We start from the raw sequence: 16,121 nt of genomic DNA, 5'->3' as shown, positions 1-16,121 counted from the left end.
TGGAAGTATAAACTGGAGACTTTCATTATCTGAGATACCAGAGGCATTAGTAAACTTAAATTTTACAATACATTGGTGCGGGGAGGAGTGAAAGTGGAGGACCTTTTCTCAAATTCTCAAAGTTAAATATAAGTTGATTTTAATATATGTTTAATAAAAGTTTAGTTATACTTACAACTCTGAGCTGCTTCTTACGATGGGCAGAGAGTAAATTAAATATTGTGTTGGGGGGGGAAAGGGGGTAGTGAAGCTTCTTTAAATAAAAACTCTTTTATTCTAATGCTACATATATACCGAAAAGCGAGCAAATCATAGGTGTAGATCTTGGTGAATTAACACAAAGTAAACACACACAAGAAACCAACCAGAAAAAGAAAGAAAACATTTTGAAAACCACAGCACCTCTTCTCATGTTTCTCTCTGTTGCTAACCATTTCTAAGCAACTATTATATAGACTTCAACACTATAGGTTGGGTTTGCCTGTTTTTTAACTCTAATAAAAATTAAATCATATACTAGGCACTTTGCGTCTCACTTCTTTCTTTCAACATTACATTTGTGAGGTTCACTGATATTGTTTTATGTAATAATAGTGCATTCACTGGGATGCCTGGGTGGCTCAGCAGTTGAGCGTCTGCCTTCAGCTCAGGAAGTGATCCTTGGGTCTGGGGACTAAGTCCTGCCTCAGGCTCCCTCGCAGAGCCTGCTTTTCCTTCTGTGTCTATGCCTCCTCTCTGTGTGTCTCACAGGAGTAAACAAATAAAATCTTAAAAAAAAATAGTTCTTTCACTTTCATTACTGTATGATATTCTGTTATATGCATGTATCACAATTTATCTAATTTTGAAGAACACTGTTTTATTTCCACTTCTGGGCTATTATTAATAGAACTGTTATAAACGTTCTTCTGTACATGTATTTTCGATAAACACATTTTGGTGCACACATTTCTACTGAGTATGATCTAAAGCACTGATGCTGAGTCGTAGGGTATGAATGAATACATTCAGATTAAATATAAACTATTTTGAGCTTAACTGTATCAGCAAAAAATGTGAGTTCCTTTTGTTTTGCCAAAATATTCTTCAGTTTTGCCAAAATATTTTTTAGGGCTTAATCAAATTTCCCAAGTGTTTTCTTACTTCTCTGACATACAAATTATTCTCCCCACCCCTCAATTGTTTTAAGCATCAACCATGCCACAAATTTTGCTGGTTCCCTCTGACTGCAGGCTAAATTCTACCAAAATTGCAGGAGCTCTGTTGTTCAAACATTTTTCCAACATCATCTCAGCATGTTAATAAAATCCTGCATCTTTTCCAAACTTTGCATATTTGTATTATATTATTCATATTTTATATTTTTAAGAGTACTTTCTAAATTGCATCCAAAAATTAACAGAACACTAAGAAGGAAAATGACCAAAAGGATGTATTACAAAAGAAAAATATTAAGTAAGAATATTTGAGTGGAAGAGAGTTTTATAAGTGCTCAATTTGCCATGAAATAATATCTTCCTTTTCTTCAGCCTAATAGCTGGTAGAAATCTAATAAGGAACACTCATATTTGAGTGTCTAAATATGAACACTCATATTTCACCATTTGAATACAATGGTGAATATAAAAAGTCTTGTAAGAAAATACACCAAACTATTTCTTGGTGGTAGTATCAAAAGTGACACTTTTATTTTATTACTTTCTTTCATTTGCACAATAAATATTCATTTTTTGTATAAGCTGAAAATATCCATAAGGATTAGACTACAAGTGAAATTTGTTTCCCTTTCAACATCTACTCATTGGCCTAAGTTATGCTTTATGTAACTACACAGAATAAATTTAGCTTATTTTCCATATGAATACCCTTGAAAAAGTTTGTAACTGTTATAATTGCTTCTTTATTATGGGACAAATAACACCAAATCCTCCTACAGTTCTTTCTATGACATGATTTCAGAACCCTCCGCAATTTCATTACTTTCCTTTGGATATGCTCTAGTTGTGTTCTTCCAAATTTATATTGTACTAGAAATATGTACATGATAGGAGTCAATAGAGACTTCTAAAAAATCAAACTTGTGAATTGTATAAAATTTACGGTAGTCTTACTAGATGCATATAATGATTAATAAAGTTCTTGCTACAATATTCCATTTTCATTGTTAATTATAGTTTATAAGGTCTATATAGGAAGACACGTCTCCTATTCCTGAAAACAATGCTAACTTTATCATTTAAATTTGCATGGGTAAGATCACTACTTTGATGTAATCCAAATTCTAGGCTATAAATGAGTAAAATGAGTAGTAGACATAACTGTATTTCTTTTTTTTCCCCTAAATGGACTAATAGAACAAACAATTCTACAATGATTAAGTTCAACACAACTTTTTAAAAAATATATTTATTAATTTGAGAGACAGAGAGAGAGACAGAGAGGGTAGTATGGGCAGGGTGAGGGGCAGAGGAAGAGAAATTCAAGCAGACTGCAGTGATCGTAGAGCCTGACACAGGGCTCTATTCCCCCGACCATGAGATCATGACCTGAGCTAAAATCAAGAGTTGGATGCATAACTGACTTAGCCACCCAGGAGCCTCAAGTTCAACACACCTTAATCTCTTCTGTTTTATAAATGGCATAACATTATTAGTATTTATTTTTACTTCTAAAAACAAAAATCCAGTAAAAACACACACACAGGGTTATATTACAGACCATAATTTATATAAATGTTTCTGTAAAATATAGGAACATTAAAATAATCAACATGAAATATATCTGCACATAATGATTATTTTAGGTGTCAATATATTTCATCACAAATCACTGTGAACTCTCTCCTATTTTTATTTTCATACCACTGACTCATATCTAGATTTGGATTTTTTGAAAGGTTAATTTTGCCATAGATACACTAGGGTCAATAAACATTTCCATTTTTTAAATACATCAATAACACTATATTAATTTTAGGGTTGCAAGAAAGAATCTATCAACCTGGGAATTCAACATTTATTTAAACATTCAAAACTTTTAAGAGAAATGTAAAGCTCATATGGTCATAAATATTAACTAGTTAATAAGTACACAACTATTCACTGAGGCAATCTTTTTGAAATATAGAGAGAAATTGAAGACAGACTTAATATTCAATATTAGGAGAAAGGTTAATCATATGGATAAGATGCAACTGTTAAATTGAGCACATTATAGCTTTCTACATATAAGGCTGCCTTTAATATTTCACATAATTTTTAAAAAGCATCTTGAAGGAAAATATGCACATCACACACACAGAGAAGCACATTTATAAATGCAGAGCAAGAAGTTTAAAAACCATATTAAGTGCCTTCTACAAGATGCAGCAGTAGAGGCAAAGAGGGAGCTTTTGTTGTTTTTTTTTAATTTACTCATAATATATTGCAATACATTTTATATGGAGGCCAGATAAAAGGAGAAGATCTGACTCCAAATTGTACCTCTAACCTGTTTCTTTTTTTAAGGTTGCCAAATTTATACTAAACACATTCTTTTTTATTTCTTTATTAAAACCTATCCTCCACCTCAGCATATGAAAGAATAGTGACCAATGCTGATGAATGGCTGGCTTCAGAGCAGTGATGTCATATACAACAACCTAGAAAACCATGAATAAAATCTGAATATAACAATAAACTATTTATTTTTGGCAATCTTCTGAATTCCAAATTAGATACAGTTCTCTAACTTTAGTGGAAGCTCTGTGTATGTGTCTGAGAGTGTGGGAGCCAACAAAGGGTAGTGTTTGTCCCACTGAATTTAAATGTCTCTGCATATTATCCTCTTGGCTGGCCAGATGACAGAGGCCCTTGCCAGTCCTACTCTTTAAATAGAGACCTACACTTTTTAAATAGAGCTTACTTGTTCCAGAGAAAGGTTTTCTTTCCTTGTGCTCAAATTTTACTCTTTAAGGAGCAAATGAGCCGCTATGCCATCAGTAGCTCATGCACATATCCAAGATGTGTCTGATTTATGAGCAGATTTTTGTGCAAAAGGTTAAATTAAAATCTTCTTTTTATTCTCTGCTTTTATTTACAGCATCTAATGAAAAGGTCAAACCATTTTCAGGATATTTCTAAATATTACTGTCAACTATCTTTTCACCCATTTAACTATCCATGCATAAAAGGAGTATTTGATTCAGAAAAGCTGCAGTTTCAAAATAATACCTTCATTTCTAGCCATCTGTAAACAGCTCACCTCCAGGCATTTAAGAATAGAGAGGCCTGCTTATAATACACTGAAAACAATCGCTGGCAGTGATGAACAGTATTCTGTTTAAATTTTCATTAAAAAAGGCTCAGAAAGCTCTGTGAACCTCAACTCATATTATCACAGGTACTTCCATTTTCAATGATGGCATGTGCAATCTAAAGCAGTTATAGAAGCTATCCAGTCCTATATATTTTGTCATTACATATACCATAACAATATAGTCACAGCAATTATGCAGTCAGCAGAAAATGGGCAACTTCTCAATATGTAAAGTCAATTAAGACCATCATATAGAACAAAATGTAAATATACAAATTACACAATTCATTCAAAATATATTCCAAGGGAAAACAAGGAAGTATTCAACAAAAATGATAAAGTAACTTAATGTAATTGAATTTATATTATTACTTACAGTTGTGTATTGAGCTAATAGAACTAATGTTACTTTCTATGATTAGTGAAAGCTGATTAGAGTTGATTAGATACATAATCTGTTGCCATGATATGATTATTATCTTAATAAAATGCAAAATTTATTTTTCTGCAGCTATGAATTCTTGTATCATTGATATGTTGAATGCAACCTCTTGCTTGCTATAATACATACACTGACAACCAGTGTATCTGTGATACCATCATCTCATTCCATATCCTTAAAAAGTGAATATATTTGGAAATAGCAATTTAAATACTAAAATAAGTATGAAACACACCGTGTTCAGAGGATAAAATATAATGATCTAGTTTTCCCCTTTTAGTTACAAGATATGCCACTCAGTATGTGGAAAATATATTGAGGCATCTACTCAGAGACTTATTTCATTACTGCTGTTGATAATAAATCATCATCTTCATTAGTAGTAGCTGCAATAGCCTGAATGAAGTCTTTCTTTTCTCCTCTTGCTGGACAGATATATACATATATACATATACAAATCATGGTATTTGCATGTATGTGTTTATGCATGTGCATATAAATGCAAACTTGTTTTTATTGTCATCCAAAGCATTTTTAGTTCCTGAGCCAGTCAGGCACCCCAAAAACATGTTATTTTTTTATAAATAGTCAGGAGCTCTCTGTGTATTTAAAACCAGTGTTTAATGTCTGTGTAAATTAGCAGAGCACCACACCTTCATGGTATTTGCATGTATGTGTTTATGCGTGTGCATATAAATGCAAACTTGTTTCTGTTGTCATCCAAAGCATTTTTAGTTCCTCAGTTCTATTTTATACATGAAGGATGGTGCTCTGCTAATTAACACAGACATTAAACACTGGTTTTAAATACACAGAGAGCTCCAGACTATTCGTAAAAAATAACATGTTTTTGGGGTGCCTGACTGGCTCAGTCAGAGGAGTATGCAATTCTTGGTCTTGGGGTCATGGGTTTGAGTCCTATGTTGGGTGTTGACGTTACTTAAATTATTTGTTTTTAAAAATGAATCATAACTAGCACCTGATAAGCCAAGACTTTAAAAAATTATTTCAATAATATTAGTGCTTATTTCCCACTTATTTAGCTCTCTTCCCTTCTTTGATGTCTATGTGTATGTTCCCTGTGCCATAACTAGTTTTCAATCTGGTTTTATGAGGAAGGTGAGACTTCTTCAATTGGTCTTCTTCAGCTTAATTTTATGTCAGGGAAAATACAGTTACACTAAATTACAAAATAATTTTCCCTAATAAAAAACTTTCTTGAGACAAATGAAAATGGAAACACAACACACCAGAACTTGTGAGATGCAGCAAAAGCAGTTCTAAGAGGGAAAGTCACAGGAAATAATACCAACATGAAGAAGCAAGAAAAATCACAAATAACCTAATTCCATATTTTAGGAAAGTAGAAAAAGAAAAACTGAGCCCAAAGTTAGCAGAAGAAAAAAAAAATATGAAATGCTAGAACAGAAATGGAGAACAGAAAAAACAGTAGAAAATTTTAACAAACTAAGAGTTGGTTTTTTGAAGAGATAAACAAAATTTACAAACCCTTAGCTAGACTAGCTATAAAAAAGAGAGAAAGGATCCAAATCAACAAAATTATAAATGAAAATGGAGACACAGAACTGATACAGAAGTACAATGGATTATTAGAGACTAATAAAAATAACTATATGCCAAAAAACTAGATAACCTAGGAGAAACGAACCAATTCTTAGAAACATTTAATCAAGAAGAAATAAACAATCTTAATAGATCAGTTGCTAGTTAGGAGATTGAATCAGTAGCCAAATACCTCCCAGTAAAGAAAAGCCCAGGACCAGATGGCTTCACTGGCATATATTTTACCAAACATTTAAAGATGAATTAACACAAATCCTCCTCAAACTATCCCAAAAAATTGAAAAGGAGGGAATTCTCCCAAACTCATAGATAGAACAAGAAAACTACAGGATCATCAACCATAATTAGTAAGATTTACTCCTGGGATACAAAGATGATTCGAACTTACACAAATTAATATGATATGTCACATTAATAGAATGAAAGAAAAGAATTATGTAATCATTTTAATGGACACAAACAGCTTTTGACACAATTCAACATCCATCTGTGATAAAAACATTCAAAAAATTAAGCATGAAAGTAACATATCTCAACATAATAAAGGTCATATATATTACACCTATAGCTAATACCATACTCAATGGTGAAAGATTGAAAGTTTTCCCCTTTTTTTTTAATTAATTTTTATTGGTGTTCAATTTACCAACATACAGAAAAATACCCAGTGCTCATCCCGTCAAGTGTCCACCTCAGTGCCCGTCACCCATTCCCCTCCAACACCCGCCCTCCTCCCCTTCCACCACCCCTAGTTCGTTTCCCCGAGTTAGGAGTCTTTATGTTCTGTCTCCCTTCCTGATATTTCCCAACATTTCTTTTCCCTTAAGATCAGTAACACTTATCCTGATGAACAGTGAGCAATGTATAGAATTGTAGAATTATATTGTACAACTCCACCCCACAATGTTTTCAATTCATATATTGCTTAAACTATACTGTGCTAGGCCAGTACTGAAACTAACATTGTTTGTTAATTATATTTCAGTTTTAAAAAAGACAAGATTGATGCATTTATTTTTTATTTTTTTTATTATTTTTTAAAGATTTTATTTACTTATTCATGAGATACACAGAGAGAGGGAGAGAGAGGCAGAGACGCAGGCAGAGGGAGAAGCAGGCCCCATACGCAGGGAACCCAACACAGGACTCGATCCTGGGACTCCAGGATCATGCCCTGGGCCAAAGGCAAGTGCTAAACCACTTAGCCCCCCAGGGATTCCCAAGAATGATGTATTTAAAGAAAAAAAGATCTAAAACAAGACAAGAATCCCTCATTTCACCAGTTCTATTTAACATAAAACTGGAAGTCCTAGCTGAAACAATCAGGCAAGAAAAAGAAATAAAAGGTATCAGAATTAGAAGGGAAGAAGTAAAATTGCCTCTATTTGCTGATAACATGATTATATATATAGGAAATCCTATGGATTCAACAAAAAACTGTTAGAACTAATCAGTGAATCCAGTAAAGTTGTAGGATACAAAAGTAACATACAAAAATCAGAAGTATTTCTACACATCAACAACTAAATTTCTGAAAAGGATATGGAGAAAATGATCCCATTTAGAACACATCCAAAACAATAAAATACTTAGGAATAAATTTAACCAAAGAAGTGAAAAATCTATACTCTAAAACCACATGACATTGACAAAAGAAAATTTTAAAAGACACACACACACACACACACACACACAAAACACACAAATAAAATATATCCAGTATATATGGATTGGAAGGATTAATATTGTTAAAATGTCAATTCTACCAAAAGCCATCTACAGATTCAATGCAATTCCTAACAAGTTTCCAATGGCATTCTTTTACAGATATAGAAAAAACAGTTCTGAAATATATATGAAACTACAAAATACCAAAGAAATCCTGAAAAAGAAGATCAAAGCAGAAAGCATCACATTTCCTGATTTTTTTCATTTCCTGATTTCAAACTATACCATAAACCTATAGTAATTTATATAGTATGATATAAAAACAGACAAACAAAACAAGGGAATAAATTGAGAGTCCAGAAATAAACCTATACATTCAACTAATACTTGACAAAGGAGTGAAGAATTCTCAATGGGAGAAAGGACAATCTCTTCAATAAATGGTGCTGGGAAAATTATATGTAAAAGAATGAAACTGAACTCCTTCCTCCTCACTTACACCACTCACAAAAGTTAACTCAAGATGGATTAAAGACTTAAAGGTAAGACCTGAAACCATGAAAGTCCTAGAAGAAAACATAGCAAAAAAGCACCTTGACATGAGTCTTGGTAACAGATTTCTTAGGAATCACACCTAAAGCACAAGAACAAAATAAAAAACAAATGGGACTATAGCAAACTAAAAAGCTTCTGCACAGCATCAGAAACCATCAACAAAGTGAAAAGAGAACCTATGGAATGAGAAGAAAATGTTTGCAGACCATGTATCTGATAGACAGTATCCAAAATGCATAAAAAAACTAACACAAGGGCAGCCCGGGTGGCTCAGCAGTTGGGCGTCTGCCTTTGGCCCAGGGCATGATCCTGGAGACCTGGGATCAAGTCCCACGTTGGGCTCCCTGCATGGAGCCTGCTTCTCCCTCTGCCTGTGTCTCTTCCTCTCTCTCTCTCTCTCTCTCTCTCTCTCTCTCTCTCTATGTGTGTGTGTCTCATGAGTAAATAAATAAAATCTTTTTTTTAAAAAAAGAACACAAGTCAATAGCAAAAAAAAGAAATAAAACAAAAACTCAATTAAAAAGTGAGCAAAGGACCTAAACATATATCCCCAAAGAAGACCTATGAACAACCAACAGGTGCATAAAAAGATGTGCAATATCACAAATCATTAGAGAAATGCAAATTTAAACCATACTGAGAAATCATGTAACAACTATTAGTATAGCAATCATCAAAAAGACAAGAGATAGCACATGCTGATATGGATATGGAGAAAAGGGTAGTTTTGTGCAGTGCTGGTGGGATTCTAAATTGACACAGCCAAAAAACAGTATAAAGGTTCCTCAAAAAATTAAAAATAGAACTATCATATGATCTAGCACTTCCACGCCTGAAAATACAACCAAACGAAACAAAAACACTAACTTGAAGAGATATCTGTACCCCCATTTCATAGCAGCATTATTTACAGTAGCCAAAACATGGAAACTTAAGTGTCCATTAATGGATAAATGGAAAAAGAAGTTGTAGTATATACATACCATGAAATATTATTCAGCCATAAAAAATGATGAAATCCTACCATGTGCAACAACATGAATGGACCTTGAAGGCATTCTGCTAAATGAAATGTCAAACACAGGAAGACAAACTCCATATGATCTCACTTAATTTGGAATCTTAACAAACCATCCACCAAATTCACAGAAAAAAGATATCAGATTTGTGGTTGTCATAAGCAGGGGGCAAGGGTCAAAAGGTAGATGAAGGTGGTCAAAAGGTATAATTTTCAAAATAGAAGACAAGTACTAGGGATATAATGTACAACAGGATGGCAAAAGCTAACACTGCTGCACAATATACAGGAAAGTTGTTAAGAGAGTAAATCCTAACAGTTCTTGTCACAAGGAAAGTTTTTTTTCTTTTTCTTTTTATTCTATCTATGTGAGCTGATGGATATTAACTAAACCTATTGTGGTGATTATTTCACTGTATATGTAAATCAAATCATCATGCTGTACCACCTTAAACTTACTCAATGATGTATGTCAATTATTTCTCAATGAAACTGGAAGAAATTTTTCCCTAATATCTAGCACATAAAATTAACACTAGGATGTAACTTACCTTGTCTCTCTGAAAATTTATAATCAAATGCAATAAGAGGAGTTTCTTCCAGAAAAAAATCTCAAGTCAATAAACCACTTTAGGTGAAGTAGGACTTTACCAACCCCAGCTAATCAGTGATTACTGATATTCTATCTCATTTCTATGAAAGCGAATTTGTATCAGGGCAGGGACTGCTGTGAACTCTGTTTCTATCTGTAGTACCCTAGCAAATGAGGGCCTCCCATTGAGTTGTGTTGGTTGAGGAGAACAATTCAGATATAAGGACTCAATCAACCATCAGTCTGAGTGCCTGGGGCTTACACTGTAGCTGAATCCCCAAATGTGCCCCTCGTGAATCATATTAGTCCCACATCAAAGTCATCTTCTCTAGTTTGAAGCTGTACTTTTGTGGCTGGGTTGGAAGTGAAGCAGCCTCTGGGGATGTGGACAAACCAGCTGCTAATTAACCAGTAACTGTCTTGACTATACAACCACTGAAAACTCTAGAAAGAAGGAAAAAATACAGATGTCCCATGGTACTACAGCATAGAGAATTATAAATAGATAATGCAAAGTGACAGTATGGTGTCAGCTACTTGCACTCAAAAGGATAAAACCTATTACAGACATAGTTTAGTTTGGATTACTCTGAAAATTATACTGTTTCAGCTAATGCAGGCTCTTATGTTTCCATTGAAAATTCACGATATTCAACTGATTGTGGGCCCCCTAATGGAGATGAAAGTGAACACAGGAATACACTAGACAAAGTAGGGACAGGAGGGCAGGGAGGATGATGTGCCATGATAACAAAAAGTACAAGCCTCAGTTCTGGAAAATAGGCTAGCAATTGGAGGGAAAAAATGTGTACCTGGCTTTTTCTACTACCTCAATTTCTTATTTACAAGTATCAATGTGAAGGTTAAGGCTACATGAACTAATGTATCTGCTAAGAGGGATAAGTGTGACACAGAAAAAAAAATACACTTCTTCTCATCCAATCCCCATAGCTAATACAGGCGTAGAAAATGCTAAATGCTGATGGGAAAGAAATCCTGTGTATAATATCAATGTACGTTAACATAATCATTGGTGGTCATCTATCATCTTTAGTTTTCTCTCACTTTGCAGAGACTCTGAATTGAAAACTTATGAAAATTAACTTCCCCTCTGTGTCTTTATAGCTCTTCTTCTTTTTTTTTTTTCTTTCTTTATAGCTCTTCTAACTGTGTAAGTTCCTCTCTTGGTAGAAGATGGATGGAAGAACGGAACCTTTATATAATCTGCCTTCTTTTATTTCAGGTTTCTACAATGAAGTCTCCTGAGATCTTCACCTCAAAACAGGTGAATATTGAAAAATTTCTTGGGAATGTAAAGTAATTTGCAACTTATATTATGCAATTGTAAAAGTAAAGCTGAGATAAATCACAACATATTATTTCCAAGTAAGTGTCATACCACTATGTGGAAAAAATACAGATTTACATGTGCATATATGTGTACATTTGAATACTTTAAAATCCTTCTAAATATATGTATTTAAAATTTTAATATTTTGCATTGCCAAATAAGTGCCAAAATATTAAAAACACATAAAATATAAAGGTAAACACAAAATGGAGAGAAAGACAAATGACAAATGCCCAAGTAAAATATTACAATAAGAGCTGACAGATGATATGGGTGTATGTGATGTAATACATTTTTTAACAAAAAAAGACTGGATATCTACATAGCAGTGGACATGAAAGAGACTATGATGTTGCTATGAGCAATAGAATGATATGGTCTTAGATATATAAATGTTAAATCTTGAAATGACTTGAGTCATGATCTTGGTTACTCCTCCAGCTTTTACGAAGATTTGATATCACTATATCCATCCTATAGATGAAGGAATGAGGTCCAGAGAAATTCACTGACCTGCTGCCAGCATCTCTAAGAGCAAAGAACAGTAAAGTTGGAACCAAAAGCAAAATCTCCTTTCACCTAACACATTGAATTGACTTAAAAAACATTAATCAGGAAGACTGAAGCTCAAGCAGCTTTCACGATAGACAGTATTTAAATATAAGATGATCAAGGCTCACAAAAGATCCATATGAGACTGCAGTGAGAAAAAGGATCACGTAATTATGTAAATTACAGAGTTTTATACATTTTGTCATGTCTGTCAAACCTATGTTTGCCATAATCGTTAGGCTTAGAGAATTAACCAGCATTCTGAGAGAAACAGAGACAGAGCTGGAGGGAATTGATCGAAAGTTTTATAAGTGCTATTTTTCTTACTATGTGTTGTGTGCACTCTGATACCTTCAATCCTGTGTTTAAATGCTGGTCTCAACCAACAAAACTGATTTCTCAATTGGTCTCCTTGTCAGTGAGAAAACAGTAGTAATGAAGGGTAGGACCTCTCAATTTCTTGGACCAAGAAATGCCCAGGGATTCATAGAAAAGAAAAGAGGAAGGTAGTAGTGGGCATAGCATCATTTTTGGTGTAGAGGCTGCTGGGAACCTGATAAAGTAGAAATGAGAAAGACAAAAGAATTTGAGTCTTTGAATAAATGAAAGATTACAGTAAGATTGACAGCCAGTTAGGGTTTAATTCGTTGCATTGATTTAATCAATTTTAAGCATTTCTAAGTTTAACATTACTATGAAGAAGTCAAACTATAATTTGCTTTCAGTATTTATATAAAACTATTTTTAGAGTTTATGAAAATGAGAGAGGAGATGAAGAAAAAGATAGAATGGAAGAAACAGAGCCACAGAGAAAGAGACAGAATGAGAGATGGAGAGAGTAAAAGCTCCTGTTCGTGGCATCCTTTCCATTTTAATTAATTTAATTTTAATTCTCTGGGATTACCAGAAGAGAAATATTTAGCTTTATTCAAAAACAACAGATCCAATAATGAGCCATGCAGAATAAATTAACTGATTGTTAAATGGGGCTATTTAAACTCATCCAAAATTACATATAGATGTACCATTGTACATAAGTCCAGATACTAAGGATGAAGTAATAGCATGCATGCACACACTTTATGTGTGGTAGCTGCAGTATTCAAAAGTAATTTTTGCTCTCACTGATTCCCTTAGAGCTTAACTTTTCTGTGATGTAGGCAGGGATAATTTAGAACTTCTGTTGGTTTAAAAATACTATTAAAAGTTTAGTCTCATAAAGTTAAAGCTATTTAGAAGTTTAGGGAATAAAAAGTATAAGTAACTCAATATCCCAGGACTAACAACTATTAAGAGTTTTGCTGTGTATCCTTCCAGACACACACACATATACACACACACACAGCATATATATATAGCATATAATTTATTTTCACTTTTGCAATGTCTTAGACCTTTCCATGTCTAGATATACATCTCTATACCATTCTAATGATAGATATATCATAATTTAACCCTTCTCCATCTGCTTTGTGAATATAAATAAAAAGCCTTTATGCATGAATATGAACAAATGTGTAAATATTTCCATACCATAATTAATTCTACAAAGTTCAACTGATTGCAAAAAAAGTATCATATTTAAAGTTTTGAAATAATAAGTTGGCCCCCAAAATGTTTCCAATAACATATTTGAATGCCCAGTTCCTGATACCATTACCAACACTGAGTGACACCAAACTTCCAAAAAGTTCTACCAATGCTTCGGGATGAACAAAAGTAACATATTAATTTTTCTTCCTAAACATATGTCACATGTTTATTGGTCATTGAATTTCTTCTCTGAATTATGTTTGTGTATTCCCTGTCCATGCTAATACTGAGTTTGGTGATCTATAGGAACACTTTCTATATTTATGATGCATATTTATCCAGCATCTAATATATGTGCTATATGTATTATCTTTCTACAACATGTGAAGTTTGCAATCTTTTTCCTTTTTTTTTTTTTTTTTTTGCTATCTTTTTCTTTATGCCTTCTGAAGCACATATTTTGGTGGTAGAAATTAAAAAAAAAAAAAAAAACAGATTACAGATGAGCACATAGAGACTCCAAGAACTGACTTGTCCATGGTCGCATAGGTATATATTGGTGATTCCGAGAGTCTGACTTTGGTTGGCTGAAGTTTCTCTGGCTAGAGCTCAAACAAACTACAGTAACAAAAAAGCCGTATGATATTTTTGGCAGGCTTTATTTCAAGGTTCTTGAATATATTATACATATATAAACATGCACACATACCACACACACTAACCATACACTCTTTTAAAATTCTTCTTTTACTCTCACACATAAAAGGCTACTTTCCACAGATCATTTTAGCTTCAGATGAAGTGAAACTAAGTCTAAAATCAATTTTAATTAAAATCAGCTCAAAAAACTTGATATGGATTGCCAGTGCTAGAAGGAGATTTACAGAGTTTTAAGCTAGTAAATAAAACCTACAGTCTCACTGCAAGAGTGCCTTAGAAATCCCTCTGGCCTCACATTAGCCTCACCCTAAAGAGAATCATTAGCAAATGATATGTATGTAAGTGATTAGTATAGTTAGATTTGTTCATCAATAAATGATATGAACCAGAGTCTGAACTTCAAGACCAGCATGCTTATTATTTCTGTCATATCAAATCTATCCTTTACCCATCCTGTCTTTCCTCAATAAATAAACAATGCTACACCATCATCTACATTTCATTATGGCTACTGCTAACACAAGATAATCTGGAGCTATAAATTATATATTAAAATAAAGCCTCAAAAAAATAAAGCCTCATTTGGCAAATGTAAAATTTTTATCAAAACATAATCTACTGAATTTACAACTTTAAAAGATACAACCACTCTTAGCAGATGTTAAATATTTTACATTCTTTTCCTTGCACAGAATTTAAATGAAATGTATATGTGAGGCACCAAGAAGAGTCCCACATGACAATTCCACAATTTAAAATCATTAAGACAGATGAATTCCTAAATATCTATCTTGAAATTAGTGTGAAAACAAAATAACCACATATGAATTTTTTAATGAAAAATGAATGGAACTTTTCCCCACTTACCATACTATTATTCATAGGAGTTCCTAGTAGGATTATACCAACTATCAACAACTGTAGATTTTTCCCATTAAGACTACTTTCCAAATCATTTGAAACAGGTGACCAAAAAATAGTCTTTACACAATTTTATTTGAGGAGGAGTAGAAATTCTACTTTCTAATTCAATTAAATTTTTCAATGAATAAGAACACTTAAGACTTTAGCAATAACAGATCCTATAAAATCTACTTTTTTAATATCATTTCAATATCTTCAGAAAAATAAGAGTCATCAATAGAAGTATTGTGCATTTATTACTATTAGTACTATTACACACAATATAATAGTATTATTAGTATGGTATTAATAGCATATAATAACTATTATTAGTACTAATTAGTGTAGTACATATATTATTTAATTGTAGTTTATATAGTCTATATAACCATACATTTTGATCCTGTGCATAACATAATCCTTCTTTCCAGATGTTTCAAGCACACAAATTGAACATTCAAATTTCCAACATAATCCTCAGTGTTCAGTTGGTGGAAAGAAGCATTATTCCTGGTTCCAGGTGAAGATGCAAACAGAAGTACGTTAGAATGCTTTAACAAAGGCCCCAAATCTGAGAGACTGGGGATAGCTTGCATCACCAGGCTTGGGATGGAAAACCTATGTCAATTTTCACAAATGTTTCTCCATTCATCAATTTAGCTTTACTGAGCACCTGCCATATGCAAAGCCTCACACTAGGCTCCGGAAATCCAAAGGTAAATAAGTTAAAATATATGTCCTCATGAGACTTCACAATCTATCAGAAAAACAGATTAAGTATAATGGCTACACAATGACATGGTTCTCCTCAACAGAGGAATAGATAAGGGAGCTGGCAGGGGTACAAACAGCAAGAAGGCATGGATGCATATTTTACTCAGGACCCTTCAAATAGCATTTGCCCACAAAGAATGTGAGGAGGACTATGTAGGAGGTGAGGATGAAGAGGTAAAAAGGACACACTATA

At 33.3% G+C, this 16,121-nt stretch overlaps 1 protein-coding gene and 1 long non-coding RNA gene across 20 annotated transcripts in view; one reads left to right on the top strand and one right to left on the bottom strand.

Moving 5' to 3' along the window:
- Positions 1–16,121, bottom strand: part of HDAC9 (histone deacetylase 9) — a 920,581-nt gene that overhangs the window by 567,371 nt on the left and 337,089 nt on the right. The window lies entirely within an intron of this gene.
- LOC140599725 (uncharacterized) overlaps positions 1–16,121 on the top strand; it is an 87,991-nt gene that overhangs the window by 8,877 nt on the left and 62,993 nt on the right. For all 3 annotated transcript variants that reach the window (XR_012002706.1, XR_012002705.1, XR_012002707.1), the window contains exon 2: positions 11,399–11,440. This is a non-coding gene — a long non-coding RNA (uncharacterized lncRNA). The remainder of the gene's footprint in view (positions 1–11,398; positions 11,441–16,121) is intronic.

The sequence above is a fragment of the Vulpes vulpes genome, chromosome 7 (genome assembly GCF_048418805.1).
Source record: "Vulpes vulpes isolate BD-2025 chromosome 7, VulVul3, whole genome shotgun sequence".
Classification (NCBI taxonomy): domain Eukaryota; kingdom Metazoa; phylum Chordata; class Mammalia; order Carnivora; family Canidae; genus Vulpes; species Vulpes vulpes.
The sequence above is the reverse complement of the archived record's forward strand: the minus strand, read 5'-3'. Positions and strand labels throughout refer to the sequence as shown.